Source organism: Geotrypetes seraphini, chromosome 5, assembly GCF_902459505.1.
Source record: "Geotrypetes seraphini chromosome 5, aGeoSer1.1, whole genome shotgun sequence".
In the NCBI taxonomy this organism is placed as follows: domain Eukaryota; kingdom Metazoa; phylum Chordata; class Amphibia; order Gymnophiona; family Dermophiidae; genus Geotrypetes; species Geotrypetes seraphini.
Window position 1 is genome coordinate 69949510 of NC_047088.1, and position 24055 is coordinate 69973564.

At 45.0% G+C, this 24055-nt stretch overlaps 1 protein-coding gene across 5 annotated transcripts in view; it reads right to left on the bottom strand.

Moving 5' to 3' along the window:
- Positions 1-7696: 7696 nt before the first annotated feature.
- Positions 7697-24055, bottom strand: part of CSTF2 (cleavage stimulation factor subunit 2) — a 114923-nt gene continuing 98564 nt past the window's right edge. For all 5 annotated transcript variants that reach the window (XM_033945520.1, XM_033945518.1, XM_033945522.1 and 2 more), the window contains one exon: positions 7697-7961. The gene's annotated coding sequence lies outside the window, so the exon portion shown is untranslated. The remainder of the gene's footprint in view (positions 7962-24055) is intronic.

Genomic DNA, 24055 nt, shown 5'->3' on the forward strand with positions numbered 1-24055 from the left:
CCAAAAAATTTTTCAGAAAGCTACGGTCACAGCTTATACAGCTTGCAACAGTACTTCAGAAAAATAACGGTTGGTAAGATGACTTCTTTATATTGCCTTTTTTATGACAACAATGCTTTGCGGTAGGCGCATTTGGAGCCCGCTAATGATGTCCGCGATTAAACCACGTCCCATTTCTACGCAGTGAAGTCCTAAAGAGCTAACGCATGCGTTATGTGCTTCAAAACCAACAAGGATACAGTGCGCACATGCGTCGATTGATGTTTTAGCGCTAATAGCGGCGTGTTTACAATTGGATCATTTGCATGGACAAGCTTTACTGAATTGATTGGCTACAATGACTCTGAAACGGATAGAACACGAATCGGATAGATTTCGGGACTTTAGTGAATCCTGCCCTTAGTTACTGTGTGTGAGGAGGGGTGGAAGTAGGGTTGGAGGTGAGAGTCAAAGCCATTACTGCCTGCAGAGGTTTGTTTGTTCTCCCCATCTCCTGTGGATTGTCCTCTAGCTGGCAAATAGCATTTACCTTCCTTCTCTACTAGTGTTTCTCTGAGAGAATTAATTGGAGCCTTATTTCTGGGAATTTTAAATGTATTTACATTAAGATGGGGGGATATGTTTGTGGGTCTAGAGGCCAAAGAGTTAATACTACCCTGCCCAAATCTGCCTTAAAGGACAGTAGGCTAACACTTGAACTTGTATTCACTTCACCAGAAATCTGCATAATTTTGGCGTTGACAAGAGGTCATATCCTAATGCTAATGGTGTCTTATATACTGCTATATCTCCTACTGGATTCAAAGTGGTTTACAAAAAATTTATAAAGGGTGATTAAGAACAAAAATACTGAAAATTATAAATAATATTGCTAAACATCATGGTTTGAGTGAAGTCCATTGTTCAAAGAAATACCTATTAGTATTCTTCTTAACTTTTTTAAAGAGGTTCCAGGGGCGATTTGTGAAATGAGACCAATGAACATCCTGTTGATGCCATGTACAATGGTGAAAACTATTGCAAAGAACATAGTGATTGGTCATTTGGATAAACATGGCTTAATGGGAAGGCCCAGCACAGATTTAGCAAAGAGCAGCTGCAGCTTACTGATCTACTCGTATTACAATTCTTTCAAAGTGCAGATAAGACAAAAATAAAGGTGAGTTGGTTGATACAGTGTATCTGGATTTTCAGAAGATATCTGACAAAGTCCCTCATTAGAAATTAAAATGTAATAGGGATAGGAGAGGAAATATATCACTGTGGTTTAATAACTGGTTAAAAGACACTAAGCAAAGAGCAGGACTTTATGGTGGATGTGATTTAAGGAATGATGTACTGTATGTAAGGTGAATGGTATCTTTGAAGTGAGTGGGTCGGTCCTATTTTTATGGAGTTCTAGTCATTATTTGAGAACTTAAGATTGTAAATTTGTAAACCTCTCTGATCCGGGAAGGTTGGGCAGTATATCAAATCTTTTAAATAAAAATAAACATTTCCCAAAGGAGAAAAGTAAATAATAGCAAGTCCAGGATTGTACTAGAATTAGTGTTGCTTAACTTACTTGTCAATTATCCCGAAAAAGGAGCAATGAATGAGGTAAATTAATGGGCAGGTGACACTAATTTAGCCAAAATAATAAAAACACAGGCAGATTCAAATTACACAATAACCTTCTAAGACTGGTGAAATGAGCATCTAACTGGCAAATGAACTTTAATGCAGGAAAGTGCCAAGCTTATCCTGATTATAAGAAAAGACTTTGAAGTCATTATTTATTATTATTATTATTATTCTTTATTCTTATATACCGCCATACCCAGTGAGTTCTAGGCGGTTTACATCAATTAGCAAATGATCTGCATTGAATAGCAGATTTACAACAAAATTAGAAGTAGGTTTACAAAATTAGAAGCAGATTTACAGCATAATTAGAAGTATTTTTAACAGCAAATTGCAGGCTGAATTACGATAAATTACAGTGATTTGCCGCAGTCAGCCGTGAAATTACAGCGATTCTTAACTGTCTGCAAAGAGGGCAGGTTTACAACAATATTACAGAAATTGCAGGTTTGATCGAGCTAGGTAGGGGAGGTAGAGAGTGGGGGAGGGAGGGACTGGTGAAGGAGGAAGGGGGCAGGGGTGGGGTAAGTGTCATGTGAGGTGAATGGATTATTAAGGGTCGTGTTTGCTGAAAAGGTACGTTTTTAGTAGTTTTCTGAATGATAGGTAAGTGGGGGCCTCGAGTATCATTTGTGCTAGCCATGGGTTCGACTTGGCTGCTTGGAAGGCAAAAGTTCTATCAAGGAATCTTTTGAGAGGACAGTGTTTAGGCGAAGGGAAGGCGAACAATTGAGTTCTCCGTGATGTCCTGTTGCTGCAGTAAAGGTTAAAGTGTGTGTTTATGTAACTTGGGGAGGAGCCGTTAACCGATTTGTAGCAGAAGCATGCAAATTTAAAAAGAATTCTAGATTCAAATGGTAGCCAGTGTAGTTGGTGATAGAAAGGGGTGACATGTTCCCATTTCTTTAGGCCAAAGATGAGGCGCACCGCGGTATTTTGGACTATTTTTAGTCTCCTGGTAGTTTTCTTAGTGGCGTTAAGGTAGATGATATTGCAGTAGTCGAGGATGCTGAGGATGGAGGATTGTACAAGTAGGCGGAATGCATTGTCATAGAAGTGTTTTTTTATGGTGCGAAGTTTCCAAAGTACCGAGAAGCTTTTCCTAATTATGAGGTCGGTATGGTTATCTAGAGATAAGTTTTTGTCCAGCGTGACTCCCAGAATTTTTATGGTCGGATCAAGGGGGAAGGTCTTTCCTTTTAGTTGAATTGTGGTTTCCTTAATTTTATCTTTGGGGGAGGCTAGGAAAAATTTTGTTTTGTCTGGGTTTAATTTCAGTCTGAATGAAAGCATCCAGAGTTCTATCTGGTTGAGAGTGTTTGAGATGTGGTCGAGTAGTTCTTGTGAAAAGTTGGTTAATGGGATGGTTATTGTGATATCGTCTGCATAAATGAAGAATTTGAGATTTAGATTGTGTAAGAGTTTACCTAGTGAGGCTAGGTATATGTTGAATAGGATGGGGGATAGGGGGGAGCCCTGTGGGACCCCGCAGGTGTTGTCCCAGCAGTATGAGAAAGAGTTATTCTTGAGTACCTTGTATGATCTATTTTGTAGGAACCCCTGAAACCAATTGAGGACCTGGTCTGAGATGCCTATGTGCGCTAGGCATTCCAGGAGAATGGTGTGGTCGACCAGGTCAAAAGCACTGCTCAGGTCGAGTTGTATGATCAGGGCACTTGAGCCCTGACTGAAGAGTGTGAGGAGGTGGTCGAGAAGGGAGGCTATGATGGTTTCAGTGCTGTGGTCCGCACGAAATCCTGATTGGTTGTCACTTAGAATGTTGAATTTTTCAAGGTATGCGGAAAGTTCCGCTTTTACCAACCCTTCCGCTATTTTGGTAAATAGGGGGATGCTGGCGATCGGCCTATAATTAGATGGGGAATTTGGTGGTTCTTTCTCATTTTTTAAAATTGGGGTGATCATTATTTGACCCTGCTCCGACGGGAAGTTACCTTTGGATAGTAGGTAATTAACCCATGTCATCATTTTTGCTTTAAAATGGGGGGAGGCCGTTCTCATGATTTTTGGTGGGCATGTGTCCAGATGGCAGTAGGAGTGAGTATACTTGTTGTAGTAAGTATTGAAGGTTTGCCAATCGGTTACTGCGAATTGTTTCCAACTAAGGTCGACTTTGGCTCCCGGGTCTGGGTTTGGTGGATTCATGTCTGTGAGGATGGGGAAGAGCTCGAGGGGGTTGGGGATGGCTGGTAGAGTTGTTCTTATTTTTTGGATCTTGGTATTGAAGAAGTCGGCAAGGGTGTTGGCGGTTAAGGTGGCTTCTTCGTGTAGGTTTGTGTAGGTTTCTATGTTGTATAGATCGTTGACCAATCTGAAGAGGTTATTGCTATTGGTTTTAGGATTACCGATTTTGTGGGAGTAGAATTTTTTTCTTTTTTCACTAGTGAGGGTTTTGTACTGTTTTAATTTTTGTCTCCATGCCAGTCTGTGTTCTAGCGTTCCGGATTTTTGCCATGATCTTTCGGCTTTTCTGAGATCCTTCTTGCATTGCAGCAGTTCAGAATCGAACCAGCCCTCTTGGTTGGGGGTTCTTATTCTGCGGGTTTTTTTGGGGGCAATCTCGTTTAGTATATTGGTACTATCTTGTATCCAGGAGGTCATGATTTGTTCCGTATCTTCTATTGGATTGGTGTTGATTTCGAAGTGGGACCAGAATTCCATTGGGTCAATCTTTCCTCTGGTATTGTGGGTTTTGACGGTTCTTGTTTTTTCGCTTTTAGGAGGTTTAAGTTGGCATCCAATGGTGAAGCTACATAGGCGGTGATCGGACCAAAGGGAGTCTGACCAGTTGCCTTGTTTCCAATAAAAAGTGGGATTGGTCTGTTCCTTGGAGGATAGAGTTACCAGGTCTAACTGATGTCCTCTTTGGTGGGTTTTGATCGGGGGGTGTTTGTCAAAGCCTAGTTGTGAGAGCAGTGACCAGAAGTCCGCGGTTTCAGGTTGGTCAGTTTGCTCGAGGTGTATGTTGATGTCCCCACACAGTAGGTTGTATGGGCTTGTTAGAGAATTGGTAAGAAGTGATTCAGCGAAGTCGTCTTTGGTGGTGGTCCATTTTTTGGGGGGTATGTAAAATAAAGTGATGGTTAGTGAGGAGGGCAGAGATGTTGATGCTAGGGCGATGGTTAGAATTTCGGAATTAGGTGAAGAGGTTGTGTTAAGAACGGAAGCATTGAGATGGTCTCGGAAGATTATTGCTAGTCCTCCTCCTCTTCCCCATGTTCTGGCTAGGGAGAGTATCTTGAATCTTGGTGGTAGACAATCTTTAATAATGATGTCTTTGTCTGAAAGCAACCAGGTTTCTGTGAGAAGGACAAAGTCGGGGTTGTTTTCAGTTAGCCAGTCTTTGATTAGTGTGGATTTATTCCTCATAGATCTGATATTCAGGTAAAAGCCCTGCAGGGACTGGTGGTTGGTGTGATTGGGTGGGGAGTAGTGGGAGTACGCCAGTTTTTTTAGGGTTCTTAGTTTTTTTGGGTGGGGCTTGGTCGGTTTGTAGTGGTGAGGGGGATTGTTGGGCAAGTGGGCGTGCAGGTGGTCTTGTGTGGTGTGGAGAGTGTATGTAGTGGTTCTGGGTTTTACCGATCGGTGCAGCGTGATGTGGATGGGAATGGGGGATGCATTGGAGTTGTCTGCGTTGCAGAGCCTGGAAGAGAGCAAGAGGAGTATAAGTAGAGCTACGCATTGTTGTGTATTTGGCTTGGCCATTGTGAGGGGCTCGTCCCAGCTGTGGTTGGAGACGTTGGGGAGTTTCCTGCGATTGAGGTCAGGATTAGTGCAAGGGGGGAAAAACGGAAGTTGGGGTTTCTAGATTAGTGGGTCAAAGGGCGGTTTAGTAGATTATTGCTGTTCTGGGCATCCAACGTAAAAAAAAAAAAAAAAAAAAAAGAGAGAGAGGGAGAGAGAGAGATAGCAAAACTAAAGATATAGAAAAGGGCGATGAAAATGGTTAAGGGAATGGAATGACTTCCAGGATGGAGAAGAGACAACTGAGAGAGCATATGATAGATATATATATAAGAACGAAACTGGCAGCAGATTTAAAATGAACTCTATGACACAAATAAGCTTTGAAACTGCTACTGAAGGAATTTGCCAAGACTAAATATAGCTTGGTTTAAGCAAGTTTGGACAAAGTTTTTCCATGAGATCAAGTAAGCTTGAGGATCACCACATCTTGCTTCTGGGAGTATGTAACAGAGAAAGGATCTTCTTATTAGAATCTGCAGGTATTTGCAAGTAAACTGAATATGCCACTAGAGACAGGATGCCACGATCAATGGACCACGGCATCTTTTACCATTCTTATATCTTCTGCTGGTTTTGTCAATAAGAATGTATCTTTTTGTAAAATGACTCACTCTAAAGACAAAAACTGTGATTAAATACTGCAGACAAATACTCTCTAATATCATACTACTAAATCAACTGGCAGTCTCCCATCTCTGAGCTTGTTTTATTTTATAAGGCAAATATTATGCAAGTCACTCATTCAGGAGTCAGAAGGAAGCATTTCCTTAGTCCTAGCCATCTTTATCTCTATTTGTTACTGCAGGGAAATTCCACCATGGCAACTTCAAGGAAGAGACTGTTCCCCAGCACAATAAAAACATAAAATAACCTATGCCCTGAACCAGGTCACTACTACTCATGGAGGGGCTTTTTCAGGAAGGAGGGGAAGGATCAAAAGTAGACATTATCAAGAGGGTGGTAAGGATTGGAGGAAGGGTACTGTGTGGGAGGGGGAGAATAGGCTCAGGGTGGAGGCTGAGAGATTGCTGTGTGGATTTTTTTAACTCTCAATGAACAGCTGTCATGCTTACAGACTGCTGACAGCATGGCTGCACTTAATGCCAGCAATCTGGACTGCTATTGCATGATTATGTACAGTGCGATAGCTGATTTTGCTGGTCATGCCCCATTTCCACCCAGATCTCACCCCAACTTGTATTAAGCATTTACCACATGATTTTTACAACACAGTAGTTGTTAGCACAGGCCTGCATGAATAGCTATCATATACTAAAACCCACTACTTAGAATTTGCCACAAATGTGAAGCTGGGTAAACTTAGAAGAATAAAAGAGCCTCCTGCAGCAACTTTTTGTTGCAAGGCTCAAGTGCTAATGGCAGCCCTATTAACTCCCGACTCTCTTCCCAGTACACAATCTCCCCCACCTTTTCCTCAGACTTGCTGCTGGCATACCTTCATAACAGTTATTCTGTTTTCATCCAGCTACATCTAGCTCTATATGAGCTTGAGCTGTGTGCTATCCAAAATCCCACTCTATTCTCATATGGCAAAGACCACCAGGTAGTCCAGCTGTGGTGCTGGAAGAAAACAGAATAGCTGTTCAAAAGAGAGCACCACAAACAAGCCTCCAGGGAAAGTATAGGGTGAGATTTAAAACCTAAAGAGGAGGAGATTGGATGATGGTGATTGAGAAAGTGTTTGCCGTTTTGGCTGATAATGGGTCTTGGCTCCTGCAATAAAGCTTCTTTGACATGCTCACTGGTCCTCACTTGAAAAAAAGCAAAGATCTCTGTCCAACAGATATTATGCTGGAAAGCATGGACACAGCATGAGCCATTAAGGAGAAATTAGGTCTAACCTGCTAATTTTCTTTCCTTTGATTGCGCCAGAACTTGTGGGTCTGCATCCTACTGGTAGATTGACATAAATTCACAAGTTCTGGACTCATTTGAAGAGACCTTTCATTTAAAAAACTGGGTATGAAAATAAAACTGATATATATATTAGGATAAAAACTAAGGGTTCCTTTTACAAAGCCGCGCTAGTGGTTTAACGCACGTAATAGCGCACGCTAAACTGCCAGCCGTGCTAGCCGCAACTGCCTCCTCTTGAACAGGCGGTAGTTTTTCGGCCAGCGCAGGGGTTAGCGCGTGATGAAAAGTTGCGCGCGTTAAACCAGCTAATGCGGCTTTGTAAAAGGAGCCCTAAATGAGACTTCAGTTCATTTGCAAGGTAAAAAACTAAAGAAGAGATTGAAATACTGACAAGAGATGACAGTAATGCCATGTCACAAAATACAAAAACTTAAAAAAATTTGAAATTTTATTCCTAACCACCATGAAAACACGCAAACCAAATCTGAGAAATAAAACAAGGGAAACAAGCACTGGATGAAAAATGTCTTTACAGTGTAAGAATGATGGAAATCCCAGCTCTTCAATGGAAAATGGAACAAACTGGTGGCAGCAATGTTCAAGATGGTCATATGTCTTCTCTGCTGGGAAGATAGCTTCAGTTAGATTTTAATGGGAAATTTTCTTCATCCTTCCCTCAGGTTTCCACACTTATTCTATAATAATGAAGAGAGAAATTTGGAACACATGAATAAAAGTTCTTGTACAATGTGAAAAAAGGTAAATTGTTTGAAAGTGAAAATATCAAGTATTTTTCTTATCCAGACTGCTTCTAAATAAGAATGCATGCAACATTCAAATAATTTGAAAGTAATGGGATCATTCAATCATTTTGCGTTACATGTTCCAAAGGGCCTATAACTAATTTTAGATGCTCATACACTGTATTTTATCTCTGTGTAAATAGAAATTAACAAAGTGTGCTGTGATAGAAATTACTCCCAAAAGTTTGAGAAGTATTACTATCACTTACCTAAATCTGTTACCCCCTTTCTTCCTCTGCTAAACAGGCTAATAATACTTTAAAAACAACAACCCCAAAACTCCAAAATAACTAGTTAGGTTGCCTACAAAGATCCCTAGAACTAACCCCCTAGACCAGTGATATTCAATGATGACTACAAACTGGTTGAGTTTCAGGATACAGCTAACGAATTGGCATGTCATAGATTTACATACAGCGGAAGAAGGATGCTTCCTATTTTCTCTCATGCACTTTCATTAGGGATAACCTAAAAGTTGGAATCATTTGCAATTCACAAGGATCATCAGTCATTACCCCTGCACAAAACTAACGGGAGACAGAAATCAGCACACATGTGCAAAGATGGTGCAGTTGCAAAAAACAAAGAGCAGGAAAAGCCTTAAGAACAATGCTCAGGTTAATATCTCTATCCTCTTGAAAAGTACCCTATTGCCAAAAAAGGCTAAGTCTGACTTTGGGATAGTGCTGGGGATAATGAGGAAGTAGAAGCATCAGTACTATATGGCCTGCACTAACTACTGGCTCCAGAAAACATTGCTGTCCCTTCCCTTTTTCTTGCTACTTTGGAAGGAAATGATTCTGCAAATATTAAAATACTAACTGTAAAATCTCTGCAACAACTATGGAAATGATCCTTAAGAAGGCTTTCTGGCAGGCTATCTATCTATTTGCTGCCATTTGCTTTTATAATGTTTTTTTGGCTTGATCAATGGACTCCTGATGAAGGCAACTGTGTCAAGATATGGCTGCTGTCAAGTCCGTACCATACAACCATTGATCATCATAATAATAAAAGTTTTACCTTGGAAAATATTGGATCATCAGTGTTTTATATTTTATTCATTCCCACTGTGCTTCTCTGCCACATGGCACTTAGCACACGTTAAAGTGTGTTACCATACACTAAGAGCTCCTTTTACGAAGGCACAGTAGTGGTTTAACGTGCGCTAAACCGCCGGCCGCGCTAACCGCTAGCGCCTCCTCTTGAGCAGGCGGTAGTTTTTAGGCTAGCGCTGGGGTTAGCACATGATGAAATGTTGCACGCGCTGAAGCTGCTACTGCGGCTTCTAAAAAGGAGCCCTAAGTTTTAGTACAGGAGTCCCTGGGTATGCTAACAAAATAAAGGAAGGAAGGAAAAGATGGGTGGGTGGCATTCTAAGTTTAATGAGGCATTTCTCATGACCCAGGCATAATAAGGGCTTTTCCCCTGTATATATACAATCCAGGAAGCTCACTGTGTTGACGGCTGCTTCAAATAACTATCAATCCAACAAGTTTCTGGGATCATTAGTCTGGTTAATGCTGCCAGTACATGAAAGTTACAAAGGGTGTAACTGGAAACCATGGCACAAAATTAATTGTTCTTCCTCCATATTTCAGCATAATTTTCAAATACAATTCCAGCTTGATTACTGTACTACAGGGACTTTCCCCATTTCTGCTAGGCTGAGCAAGAGGAAATATGTAATACTGGCTTTCAAGGATTTGTTTCCTAGTACAAGTATTAATTAATTTTCATTTCTACCACTAGATGTACTATAATTAAGGAAACAACAATCCTTCAATAATTTTTCTACCTAAGTAGGAAAGAAAGGAGCTAAAAAAAAAAAAAAAAAAGAATTATTAGCTCCATACATTTCATCCACTTTTCCTACAATGACTTTAACCCCTTTGAAAATAATTATTCTGTTTAACCTTCAAACCAGGATGTCACAATTTCCTTGATGTCTTCATCACTTGAAAACCGCTGTCCACGAAGAGATTTCTTCAAAACTCTGAACAGGAAATAATCCGAGGGAGCCAGGTCATGACTGTAGGGCAGATGATTCAGCTGCTGAAACCCACATTCTTGGATGACAGCCTGTGATTGTTCTGATGTGCACCGGCGCATTGTCGTGTAGAAGCAGCACACCTGTGAGTTTTCTCCTTGATTGACTCCCTCAAAGTGATCATTGTGTGGGCATAACTCTCCCCAGTTACAGTAGTCTTGTGTGGCATGAACTCCAGAAGCAAAAGTCCTTCATCCCAGAAGACAGTTGCCATGATTCTGCCTGCAGATTTTTCTGTCTTGAACATTTCTGGGGTGAGGATGACTTGTGCTTCCACTGCATTGACTCCATTTTGGACTCAGGATCTCTGTGATAGACCCAAGTCTCATCTCTAGTCACCAAATGATAAAAAAAATCACTTGGTATTCATGGAACATTTCTAAGTTCTGCTAACAGCACTGGAACCTCATGGCCTTCTGACACGGTGTCAACATTCATGAAATCCATCTTGCACTAATCTTGGATATGCCCAACTTTTCATGAATTATTTACCAAACTGTATATGCCAAGATGCCCAGCTATTTTGGGAAACCTTCATTTGTCTGTCTGACAAAATAAAATCCTCGACTTTCTTGCACATTTCTGTGAAAGTTGCTTCCACAGGCCATCCAGTGTGAGGGTCATCTTCAATGGACTCTCTACCCAACTTAAACTGCTTGCTCCAAAATTTTTTGGTAGGATGATGGGGCAGACTCGCCATAAACTTTAGTCATGCATTCATGATCTCTTTTGGCTTTTTCCCTTCTTTTGTGAGAAATTTTATTACTGAACGATGCTCCAAATCTAGCAATTTCTTACTTGATTCACATGAGGACTCTTTTGACGTCCTGTCTCTTGGAATGTTAGATTCGCACTGAGCTGCAACTGTGCATGAGTAACCTTGAGACATGTCCCAACATGCACAGACTTGTTTCAACATACTTGCTACTTTCATATTCAAGTAGATAAATTATTGAACACCCCTCATATGGTTCCTCCAACACAGTACTATGTTGAAGGAAGGAGCACATGAAGATAAAAAAATGGCAAGAACAAACCAGGGGAAAACAAAACCACAGACACAAATACAAAGAAACCAAAATGGAATTGTCCAGATCAGAATGATGTGCACTAAAAAAGTGTCCTCCACCTCATCTGAAAATGTGAAGATCTTTATTCCTCCAATGTCACAATGGTACATTCAAACGACTCTATGTCTCGATAAAAAAATGGCTACATCTGAAGGCAAGTAAACAAAATGATGACATATCAAACAACTGTACAAGGGGCTGACTGATTCAAATTGAGATTATCTGGGGAGGAAGTGCGACAATACATTAAGAATGTTAGAAGGAAGGAAGGAAGTGATGTCACCAATGCAGATGGGAGCTCTGATCTGGCCCTGAGCAATTCCCCTAATTTACAGCATGATTTCGACTTACTTTTTGTTGAAGGTGGTGGCTGGTCACATGTAGAATCTAGGGCAACGAAGAAAGGTAAAAATGAGAAAATGGTGCTAAAAATGGCTGAGCAGCAGTTGGGTCGCATCGCACATGGCGCGAGTGTAATGGAGGAGGCCAGCAGGCGACACATGCCTGATGCGAGAGAGATGGAATCCCCTGAGGTACATTCACCGGGGCCGGAGGGGCAAGAGCTGCTCACGAAAGTCGGTATGCGGCAATGGATCCAAGAAGCGAAAATGGAGATATCGGCAGTTGCAGTACAGGTGTGTGAGGCTGTGCAGGAACTCCGGTCTGACCTCGTGCAGCTGGGATCTCGTGTGGATGTGGTGGAAACCAGGCTTGCCAGCTGCGAGGAGGGAAAGACTGGCATTCAGCAAAAAATGGAAGATATCAAAGAGGAGTACACCAGATGCTACTGGACAAGCTGGAAGATTTGGAGAACTGCACCCTTAGAAACAACTTGCAGGTGAGGGATCTTCTGGAGTCTGGAGCCTATAGACATGTCAGGGAAATGATGTCCAGATTGTTGAAGTGGCTACTCCAGGATGACTCGCTGGCCCCTGGCACTGAAAGAGCACATTGAGCCTTGTGGCCCCATGTGGTGGACAGAGCTAAGGATATTGTGATTTGTCTGCAGAGTTTTGTGCTCAAGGAAAGGGTCCTGTGCAGGGCCATGGATTTGGGCACTATGACCTGGGAGAGTCACCGTCTGGAGTTTTTTTATTAGGACCTGGCAACCAGCACAATATAGAAGCGTCGTTTCTTCACTCGGGCCTTCACTAGAGCTAATATGAAATACATTACATTTGTGACTTTTATTCCGCCTTAACCTTGCAGTTCTAGGCAGATTACAAAAGATGTAATCTGGACATTTCCAGATAAATTACAGGATCAGGAACAAATTATAGGTCTGTGACTTATGTGGAAGTAAGAGGATCAGGAATTATTAAGGAACAGTATTAGTTTGTCTTGATACGGTACAGCATTAGTTTGTCTTGACAAAATTCCTGAATAACAGGACTTATCAGTTTGGGCTCCTTATTACTGTAAATGATGTTCATACCAGAGTTTCCTCTTTGAGGGAAGCTCAGGCTTTGCTACAGAAGGAAGGTGTGGAGATCCCGGAAGAATCTGGCCAAAATGTGGTTATCCAGAATGCCCTGCAGCGACTAGTGAGCTTCAGATGGCAGAGTTGAACGAGGGGCCCATGTGCCTGAGCAACCATCTGCATTGGCCTTGACTAGCAGACATTCTTGACTTGAGGAAGATCGTTAATGCTCTATTAGTGATACTTTTTGATACTGGACTATTGAGAGTTCTTTATCTGTTCTGCTGTCCATGGGAATTGACTTCTAGTGCATTGGGGTGTTCTCTTGGGTGGCATGCTTGTGTCGTGGTGTGATTGGGGCTGTAGCCTTACAGGTGTTGAGAATGGATGAGTGTGTGGGGGGGAATAGGTGGTCTGATTGGGGAGCAAGTGTTGCTTGTCTAAGTGATGGTACTTTGGAGCTTGGTGGGGAGTGTGCATTTTATATGGAGATATACATTGTATTTTGCTTAAAGTTGTCTTGGGCAATGGAGACTGGTTACTTCCTTGGCTTATGGTGGGAAGTCTTGTAGATCCCACTTGGAGGGAGAGGGGTGGTCAAAGGGGGGATGGGAGTTGAAGTTGGGGTGGGAGATTTGGGTATTGGTGTTCCTTCTCTAATTCTCAGCATTTATGAGGGGGATTAAGTTAGTGTTGTACAATATTAGAGGGTGCAGTACAGCTGGATCAGTCCATCACATTGCTGGAAGCTCGGTGGGTTCTACAGTCTATGAAGCTTGGGAAATCTCCGGTGCTGGATGGCTTTACAATAAAGCACAGTTACTTACCGTAACAGGTGTTATCCAGGGACAGCAGGCATATATTCTCACATGTGGGTGACGTCATCTACGGAGCCCCGATGCGGACAGCTTTTTCAAGCAAACTTGATTGAAGATTTAAAGTTTGCGCTGCTGCTCCACGCATGCGTGCCTTCCTGCTCCACTAGAGGGTGCATCTCCCCCTCGTGGTCTCCAGTTCACTTAACCAGCAAAGAAGCCAACCTCGGGGAGGCGGACGGGTTGTGAGAATATATGCCTGCTGTCCCTGGATAACACCTGTTACGGTAAGTAACTGTGCTTTATCCCAGGACAAGCAGGCATGATATTCTCACATGTGGGTGACCTCCAAGCTAACTGAAAAGGGGTGGAGTGAAGTTGGCAATTTAAGCAAATAGATTACGCAGTACCGATTGGCCGAAACGGCCATCGCTCCTGGACAATGTATCCAGGCAGTAGTGGGAGGTGAAAGTATGAACCGAAGACCACGTGGCAGCCTTGCAGATTTTCTCAATGGGTGTGGACTGGAGGAAGGCTACGGAGGCTGCCATCGCTCGGACATTACGTCCCGTTACTCGACCATGCAGCGCGAGACTAGCCTGAGTGTAGCAAAAAGAAATACAAGTAGCCAACCAGTTGGACAAGGTGCGCTTGGAAACTGGGTGACCCAGCCGATTAGGGTCGAAGGACAAAAACAATTGTGGAGCTGTCCGATGAGACTGAGTACGTTGGAGGTAAAAGGCCAGCGCTCTCTTACAGTCAAGCATGTGTAGCGCCGTCTCTCCGGGGTGAGAGTGGGGCTTGGGGAAAAATACTGGCAAGACGATGGACTGGTTGAGATGAAAATCAGACACCACTTTAGGCAAGAACTTAGGGTTGGTGCGGAGGACCACCTTGTCATGATGAAATACCGTGAAAGGTGGGTCCGCTACCAGCGCCTGTAGCTCGCTGACTCGCCGAGCGGAAGTGAGTGCGAGCAGGAAGATCACCTTCCAAGTGAGGAATTTCAGATGGCATTTGTCTAATGGCTCAAAAGGGGGTTTCATGAGTTGAGCCAGGACCACATTAAGATCCCAAACCACCGGGGGAGGTTTGAGAGGGGGGTGGACATTCAAAAGACCTTTCATGAAACGAGAAACTAAGGGATGGAGTGAAAGGGCTTTTCCTTCCAGGGGTTGATGGAAGGTAGCAATTGCACTAAGATGTACCCGAATGGAGTTGGTCTTCAGGCCAGAGTGAGAAAGATGGAGAAAATACTCCAGGACCAAGGGGACCGGGACTGACACCGGGTCCTGGTCGTGTGAGGAGCACCAGGACGAGAATCTGGTCCACTTTTGGGAATAGCAGGTTCTAGTCGAGGCCTTCCTCGAGGCTTCCAGTATTTCCTTGACTGATTGCGACACAGGGAGAGAAGTCAGGGGGAGAGAAACCAAGCATTCAGATGAAGAGACTGAAGATTTGGATGCAACAGCGAACCCTGGCTCTGCGATAGCAGAGAGGGAAACAGAGGCAGAGGCAGTGGATCTCTGGTACTGAGTTGAAGTAGAAGGGAAAACCAAGGTTGGCGTGGCCACCGAGGAGCAATCAAGATCATGGTGGCTCGCACTGGTTTGAGATGGACCAGCGTCCGCAGAATCAGAGGAAAAGGCGGAAACGCGTATAGAAACCTTCCCTCCCAATCTAGGAGGAAGGCGTCGGCCTCGAGGCGGTCCGGGGAGTACATCCGGGAGCAGAATTGAGGGAGTTTGTGGTTGAGGGGGGAGGCGAACAGATCTATCTGAGGAGTCCCCCACTTCTCGAACACCTGTCGTAAGGTTTGAGCGTGCAGCGACCACTCGTGTGGCTGGAGAAGGCGGCTGAGTCTGTCTGCCAGGCAGTTTCGCTCTCCTTGTATGGACACCGCTCGAAGGAAGATGTTGTAGGAGATCGCCCACTTCCAGAGACGCAGGGCTTCCTGACAGAGGGCCCGAGACCCCGTCCCCCCTTGCTTGTTTACGTAGTACATTGCTACCTGGTTGTCGGTTCGGACGAGAACCACCCGGTTGTGGAGCAGATGTTGAAAAGCCACAGCGGCGAGATAGATGGCCCAAAGCTCCAGCACGTTGATGTGGCAGCGGCAGTCCTCTGTTGACCACATCCCCTGAGTGCGTAGGCCATCCAGGTGAGCTCCCCAAGCGTACTCCGATGAATCCATGGTGAGTACTTTGTTGTGTGGAGGGGCGAGAAAAAGTAAACCTTTGGATAGATTTGAAGAGTCGGCCCACCAGAGGAGCGATCGTTGCAAGGAAGGAGTCACTGTCACGGGACGGTCGATTGGGTCCCGTTCCTGACGCCATTGGGAGGCCAGGGTCCATTGAGGAATCCTCAGGTGGAAGCGGGCGAAGGGTATGACGTGGACGGTAGAGGCCATGTGGCCCAGAAGAGTCATCATCTGCCGAGCTGATACCGAGGTCAGCAGCGAAATCCTTTGGCTCAGACTTACTAACGCCTCTTGACGTGGAGGGGGAATGAAGGAGCGGAATCGAACCGTATCCAGCACGGCCCCGATGAACTGTAAGGACTGAGAGGGGCGCAGTTGGGATTTTGGGAAGTTTACCTCGAACCCCAGACCTTGAAGGTAAATAATATGTCGGGTCGCTGAGATAACCCCCTCTCTGGACGGGGCTTTGATCAGCCAGTCGTCTAGGTAGGGGAATACCTGGAGGCCCTGCGCGCGTAAGGCAGCTGCGACCACCACGAGGCACTTCGTGAAGACTCGGGGTGACGACGCCAGGCCAAAGGAGAGGACTCGGTATTGTAGGTGCAGGTCCCCCACCTGGAAGTGCAGGTACTCGCGGTGAGCGGGGTGCACTGGAACGTGTGTAGGCTTCCTTCAGATCGAGGGAGCAGAGCCAATCGCCCTCGTCGATGAGAGGGTAGAGAATCGGTAGGGAAAGCATCCGGAACTTTTCCCGCACCAGAAATTTGTTGAGTCGCCTCAAGTCTAGAATTGGGCGCAGGTCTCCCGTCTTCTTTGGTACCAGGAAGTAACGGGAGTAGAACCCTTTCCCCCATTGGTCGGGGGAACCACCTCCACTGCCCGTAGGCGAAGCAGTTCTCGAGCTTCTGAGAGAAGGAGGGGTAACTGAGTTCGGTTGGGAGGGCACGCTCTTGGAGGATTGTCTGGAGGGTTTTCCCGAAAGTTGAGAGAGTATCCTGATGAGATCACGCCAAGGACCCATGCGTCCGACGTGACTTGTTCCCAGCGCGGGTAGAAGGCTCTGAGGCGTCCCCCGATGGGAAGGAGGCCTGGGGCTGTGGCGGAGGGGGCCAGCCCCCATCCGCTTATCCCGTCAAAAGGACGGGGATGGTTTGGCGGTCGCAGGCGATTGGGACTTGGGCGGAGCCCGATGGTGAGCTTGCGGGCGTCTGGGTGGAGGCCGTGAGAAGGCAGGGGTGGACTTTTGAGGGTAGCGGCGAGGAGGGGCCCTGAACGGCCTGGACGTTGGCGGTTTTGGTTTTTGCCGAACGAGGGAGGCAAACAAGCGTTCGTGCTCTGAAAGGTGTTTCGTAGCTGCCTCGATAGTGTCATCAAAAAGTTCTTTGCCCACGCAGGGGAGGTTAGCCAACCGGTCCTGTAAGTTGGGGTCCATGTCGACGAGGCGTAACCAGGCTAGGCGGTGCATGGCGATAGTGAAGACTGCCACTCTGGAGGAAAGTTCGAAGCCATCATAGGCCGCGTGAAATAAATGGAGGCGTAGGTTGGAGAAGACCTCCTGGAGCAAGTTAAAGGCTCCTTGGCGTGAGGCCAGCAGGTCGGTCGCAAAGGCTCCCAACAGTCCAATGAGATGTTTCAAGTAGGACGTGAAGGTGAAAGTGTAACTTTGTACCCTAGAGGCCATCATAGAGTTCTGGTACAGTCTTCTGCCGAACTTATCCAGGGTTCGGCCCTCTCGAACTGGGGGGACCGCCGCTGAGACCCGGGAGGGGTGGGCCTTTTTCAGGGAAGATTCTACCAACAGCAACTGGTGGGAGAGCTGTGGTTGCTCAAAACCTGGGTATGGTACTGTACGGTACTTGGACTTCATTTTGGAGGGGACAGCTGTTACCATATAGGGGGTCTCCAGATTCCTGAAGAAAGCCTGTTGGAGTACCTGATTGGGTGGTAAGCGAAGGGACTCTCTGGGCGGCGACGGTAGATCTAGTTCCGCCAGGTACTCTTTAGAGTATCTTGAGACGGACTGGAGGTCTAAGTCCTGAGCGTGGCCCATGTCCTGGACAAAGCGAGTGAAGGAGGGGCGAGACGTTCCCGGGGCCCCGTGCGGGGACGGTGAATGAGACCTCCATCGGGCGGAGAAGGACGGGGAGGCTTCCCTCAAGTATCGAGGTTCATGCTCTGACCCGTGCTCCGAGACCGGGGAAACACTGTGGCAGTGTTCCGGGGTCAAGGACCTACGTCGTCTCAAGGAGCCCCTCTGAGACGATGCCGGGGTACGGGGTACCGATCGATGTCGAATCGGTGACCTCAACCCGGACTCCCTCGGCGAAAGCCTGGGACCTCGGCTCGGAGCCCCGGTCCGAGGGGGAGTTAGGAGGATGTGAGGGTTGGAGAGTGATAACTCAGTCACCTTCAGCGGTCCTGTACGGGGCATCGGTGAACGGCCTCGTAGTGTGGGAGAACTCCGGGCCTTCTTAAAGGTACGGCGGTTCGAGGTTTCGTTTGTCTTAGCGCAACGCTTTGCCCCATGGCGGTCCGTGGAGGGAGAGCGTCTCGGGCGCCTCGGCGAGGAATCCGAGGAGGATGGAATGCGGTGAAGCTGGCGCACTTTGCCCTGAGGAGGCTCGACGCGAGGCTCAGGCTGGTCCGGCGCACGCGAGGTCGAGGCCGGTTGTAGATGGGCCAGTGCAGCGGACAGCTCCGACGAGATCATCGCCCGGAGCAGGTCCTGGAAAACGGGCACGGACAGCATCGTGGGCATGTCCGATGCCTCGGTGCACTCCACTGGGGGCGACCTCGTATCAGAGTATTCCCGTGTGGTGGAGGCACGGCCCGAAGGCTTAGAAGGCTTCGCCGGGGCTGAAAGCATGGGGCTTCCACCATGCGTCGCCGGTGTCCCCGAGGCTGGCTTCTTCGCTGGTGCGGAACCTGAAGAAGGAAGAGGAGACTTACCCGGGGTCGAGGCTTTTTGCTGTCCCGAGGTCTTCGGGGTCGAGTCTCGAGGTAGTGCCGAGGTATTCGGGGCCGAGGTCAAGGCCGGGGCCGACCTCGAGGCCGAGGTAGAGGGTTGGTCGGCGGTGAAAAGGTCCGCCATGCGGGCTTTTCTTCGACGAAGGGCACGGTTCTGAAAAGTAGCGCACTGGGGGCAGGAGTCGGTTGGATGGGCGGCCCCCAGGCAGAGGATGCACCGGCGATGCGGGTCTGTGATGGAAAGAAGCCGCTCGCACCGGGTGCACTTTTTAAAGCCGGTCAAAGGCCGGGACATAGAAAAATGAAACTGGCCGAGGCCCAAGTAGCCACGCGGCCGTGGCGACCCGGAAGCCTCCGGGTCGGTCAAAAAGAAGCAGGAACAGATAAAAAATTAAATAAAAAACGCGCACAGCGACTAAATCACTAAAACAAGAAAAAATCGCGGTGCTAGAAGGCATTTGGGGCAGAGCCTAAAAAACACGTCTTCTAGGCTCGGCGGAAAAATTTGAACTGGAGACCACAAGGGGGAGATGCGCCCTCTAGTGGAGCAGGAAGGCACGCATGCGTGGAGCAGCAGAGCAAACTTTAAATCTTCAATCAAGTTTGCTTGAAAAAGCTGTCCGCATCGGGGCTCCGTAGATGACGTCACCCACATATGAGAATATCATGCCTGCTTGTCCTGGGATAAAATAAGCGCTACTAAGATATGCTTCTGTCACCCCTTCTGTACTCTCAATTCCTTAGAGGGTGGCAGTCAACTGCCCTTCTTTATGCATACTGTCCTCCAACATGGCAAGTGACATGGCTATGTTTGCATTTGGAGGAGCTTTCCCTTGAGGACTTAGATTTTGGGCCCTAGGTGGGTTGAGGGGTTGTAAGGGGCTTTTTTTGTAGAATCCTTGCTAGATCTCTACGAGTTAGAGTTAGGGGTTTGGATTGGAGGTGTGTGCTGAGGGTATATTCTTTGTATAATGTGGGGGGTATTGCATCTAACAAATGTGTTTTCTGTTTCTTTGCCTGTTTTACAGCTGGTTTTCTCTTGTGATGATGTTATGTTTGTCTCCTAATTTTCATTTTGTAATGGTTGGGCATCTATGAATAAAAAGCTTTTCAATTAAAAAAAGAAGGGGTGGCAGTCTAACAAAGCAAGCCAGAAAGGCTGAGTTTGTCTCCAAGTTTGATGATTTCTAATATTGTTCATGCCAACGCTTTCAGCATGATGATAATCGCTGAATATAAGTTCTTTTTTTAAAAAAAATTCTTTATTCATTTTTACATATTTCAACAAGTGTATCAGATGAAATCATTCAAATTTGTATATATACACTTGATTAACTTTCATGTAACACTTAACATTTCAGTCAATACCTATGTTCTATAATATCTTAAATATTATATACTACACTAGTGTTTAAGCCCATTACATTAACGGGTGCTAGAATAGATGTCTGTCTGTCTTTCTCCTGCCACCCTGTCTCTTTCTTTCTGTCTCTCTCCCTGCCCCGTCTATCTTTTTTCTTTCTGTCTCTCTCCCTGCCCTGTCTATCTTTCTTTATTTCTTTCTATCTTTCTTTCTCCCTCCCGCTGTCTATCTTTATTTCTATCTTTTTTTCTTTCTGTCGCTCTCCCTGCCCAGACCCTCACTGAATAGCCCGTTACATTAACGGGTGCTAGAATATATGTGTGTGTGTGTGTGTGTCTGTCTTTATTTCTTTCTCTCTCTGTCTCCTTAGCCGTTTTCTGTATTTCTGTCTCTTTCTTTTGGCTGTCCACCACCACCCCTTGCATGCTCCCTCTGTCCATTCTCCCTTCCTTTTACCTCCCGTGTCCACCACCACCCCTTCACTGCTCCCCTTATCCAGCAGCAGCCCTTCTCCCTTTGTTTTACCTCCCCCCTGTCCATCAACACCTCTTCCTGCTCCCCCTGTCCAGCAGTAGGCCTCCCTTCCTTTATTCCCCCTGTCCATCAGCACCTTTTCCTGCTCCCCCTGTCCAGCAGTAGGCCTCCCTTCCTTCCCCCCCAAGCAGTCTGCAATAGTTACATTTTTGAACTTGCATACATTTTTTAAATGTTTTCACATAAAAAGCAATCACCTCACATACATCACTGGCTCAAACTCCAACTTCCATTTCTGCTGGCATCTTTGTCTTGGGGGTGGCTCCTCCCTGGCACTTTCAGGCCTTTCCTGGGGAGCATTAACCAGCGCTAATGTGCGCGAGTGGCTCCAGCACCGGCTTCTCCACCCGGACCCTGGGCACGCGCGGCGCGTTCCACCCCTTAGCTACCCGGAAGTACCGGGCTTCACTCGCCTGCTCCCGGAGAGTAGCCCAAGAGAGAGGGGGGGAGTGGCTGCCGTGGTGATCTGGCCGACTCCCTTGCTGGAGTTATTTTTCTGTTTAAAGGTGCCGCGGCGGCTCCTCTAACGATCCCCGCCTGCATTAGAAGTCTTCTCTGAAGCAGGTGCGGCTGGTGACAGGAGCCACCGCGGCACCTTTAAACTGAAAAAATAAATCTGGCAAGGGAGCCAGCCAACTGGCAGTTCAAGTCGGAGCTTCGGTCTGGCCTGCTCCCTGCTGCTCCTTGCCGTATTGCATTTTTTAGTTGAAAGACGCGGCGGTGGCTCCTCTCATGATCCCCACCTGCGTCGGAAGTCCGACGCAGGCGGGGATCATGAGAGGAGCCACCGCTGCGTCTTTCAACTAAAAAATACAATACGGCAAGGAGCAGCAGGGAGCAGGCCAGACCGAAAAACAGAACCCTAAGCCGCACATGCGCACTCCTACTTGCGGGTCCCTACAGCTCACAGAAAACCGGCGCACGCAGTGAGAGTGCGCGGCTTAGAGTTTTATTATATTAGATTTAATATCTAAAGAATTAATATTAGGATAGAAAACCCTCCCATCCCCTCCCTCTACAGAAATTCTATCTACAATATATCAAAATTATTAACACATTCATATACATTATAGTATTAATAAATATTACCCACTCTTGTCGAATATCTTACTTTGGGAAAATGTTATTACTCATTGCAAAAATCTGTTAATGGTCCACATATTTTCTGAAACTTATCAAAATATCCTCTCTGTGTTGCTATTGTACGCTCCATTTTATATATATGACATACAGAATTCCACCAAAAGTTGTAATTTAATCTGTCATAATTTTTCCAAAAAGTTGTAATTTAATCAGTCATAATTTTTCCAATTACATGTAATCTGTTGAATGGCTACTCCAGTCAATATAAATAAAAGTTTGTTATTATTTGATGAAATTTGACTCTTTGCTCTCATTGTCATGCCAAATAAAATAGTATCATATGTCAAGGCCATCGGATTATCTAACATCCTATTTATTTGAGGCCAAATTGATTTCCAAAATAATAATATAAATGGACAATAGAATAAAAGGTGATATAATGTCCCAGCCTCAAGATGACATTGCCAACATCTATTAGACTTAGAGCTTTCTAATTTTTGTAAACAAACATGGGTCCAAAAAGCTCTATGCAAAAGAAAGAACCATGTTTGTCTCATAGATGCAGACACTGTACATCTCATCCTCCAAGACCAAAGTTGTGGCCATTGAGATGCATCAATTTGATGCTTAATCTCAATACTCCAAATGCCCCGAAGGCCAGTTTTTGGTTTTTTATTCACAAATCCAGGTATTAATTTAAACCACTGTGCGGCTTGGTGACCCATGAAATACACCTGAAAGCATAAGAATTCCATACTATATTGATTATTAAGAGTTTTCCATTCAGGGAACCCCGCCTGAAGGGCCTGCTTCAATTGTAACCATTTAAAACTTTGTGATTTGTTGAGACCAAATTTATGTTGCAATTGTGAAAACTCAAGCATCTTACCATTAGATATTAAATCTTCCAATGTACATACTCCTGCCATCATCCAATGCTTCCAGATGATTTTAAAACCGCCAATTTTGATCTTGAGGTTTAGCCAAATCGTTTGACTTGTTGATTTATTTATCGGAATAGGAGCTAGATTAATTACATATCTTAAGGTTTTCCATGTATCAACAAATATTCTATGATCTTTATATAACCTTGGCATTTGATACTAAGAACATGACCAAGTCGCAAAGGAAACATGAGTCTCCATTCTAACCAGAACCAGTCTGGGATATTATCAATGGGCTCTGGGAAGACCCAATATATACCTTGACGCAATATATAGGCCTGATGATACCTATAGAAATTAGGAAAATTTACCCCACCCTCCATAATTGGCTTTTGTAAAGACACTAAAGCAATTCTAGGAATTTTACCCAGCCAAATAAATTTTGTTAGAATACTATTCAACTTTTTATAAAAAGACCCCTGGAAGAAAACTGGTAACATTCCCATTTGGTAACAAACCACAGGTAAAATCATTATTTTAACAGTTTGTACTCTCCCCCACCAAGATAAATGCAGAGGATTCCATTGCTCACACATTTCTGTCATCTTCTGTAATAAACATTTTTCATTTATTTTCATTGTATCGTCCACTGTATTTTTGATCCAAATTCCTAAATATTTTAGACCATCTTCCTTCCACACAAAAGAAAATGCATCAAATAAACCCTTTGTACAATGTACATTAAGTGGAAGAACTTCTGATTTATTCCAATTTATCTTATAACCTGAAAACTTTCCAAATTTCACAATCAATTCAAGCAAACATGGAATGGTTGTTTCTGGTTTTCTCAAAATAAGCAAGATATAAGTTCTTGCTGGTTCAACTTGAAAGGGAAAGAGAAGGATCCATGGTTGGTATTGATGCACCATTAGTTGCACAAGTTAAGCAGTAAAAGAGAAAACAGAATCTTACAAGACATTATCGAATGGAAGGTTGGCAAAGAAGAGAGACTTATGGCAAAATGTCTAGTCTTTGTAGATTTGCTCACAGTGATAACCCAAATTTCTAAACTCAGTTTATATTCAAGTCAATCTTTATCCTCCCCTTTTTTTTTAGGGGGGGGGGTAGGTTTTGGATCAGTTTACATTAGAGTATATATGCTAACCAAGAAATAACTGAAATTTGAAAAGTGGTTTCTGAAACCACAGCACTTACTGAAACCTACATAAATGCATCCAATGTATCAATGTCTCAAAGGTAGCTAGCTATTAATTCACACAACAGGCCACCTCCACATTCTCTCATCAGTGACTCACTCATATTCAGTTTACAGAGCTCTCTGGGAACAAGGTCACAAAGACCTATTGTATTTTGGCTGGAACTTTTCTGTACCTGGAAGGATGCCATATTCTAGCTGGCAGAGTCCCAGTGTCTCAGCACTAAAGAAACTCTGATCTGTCAACATCAGAAAGAAGGGCTTCAATTTCTGTACTGCCTCAAACAAGAAAAGCAAGACTGGTGAATGTTTTTTTTCTCATTTCAAAACTCTACTGCATTCAGCTCTCAGTTGAAGAAAGTTTTCTTACCTGGGGTTTCAGCA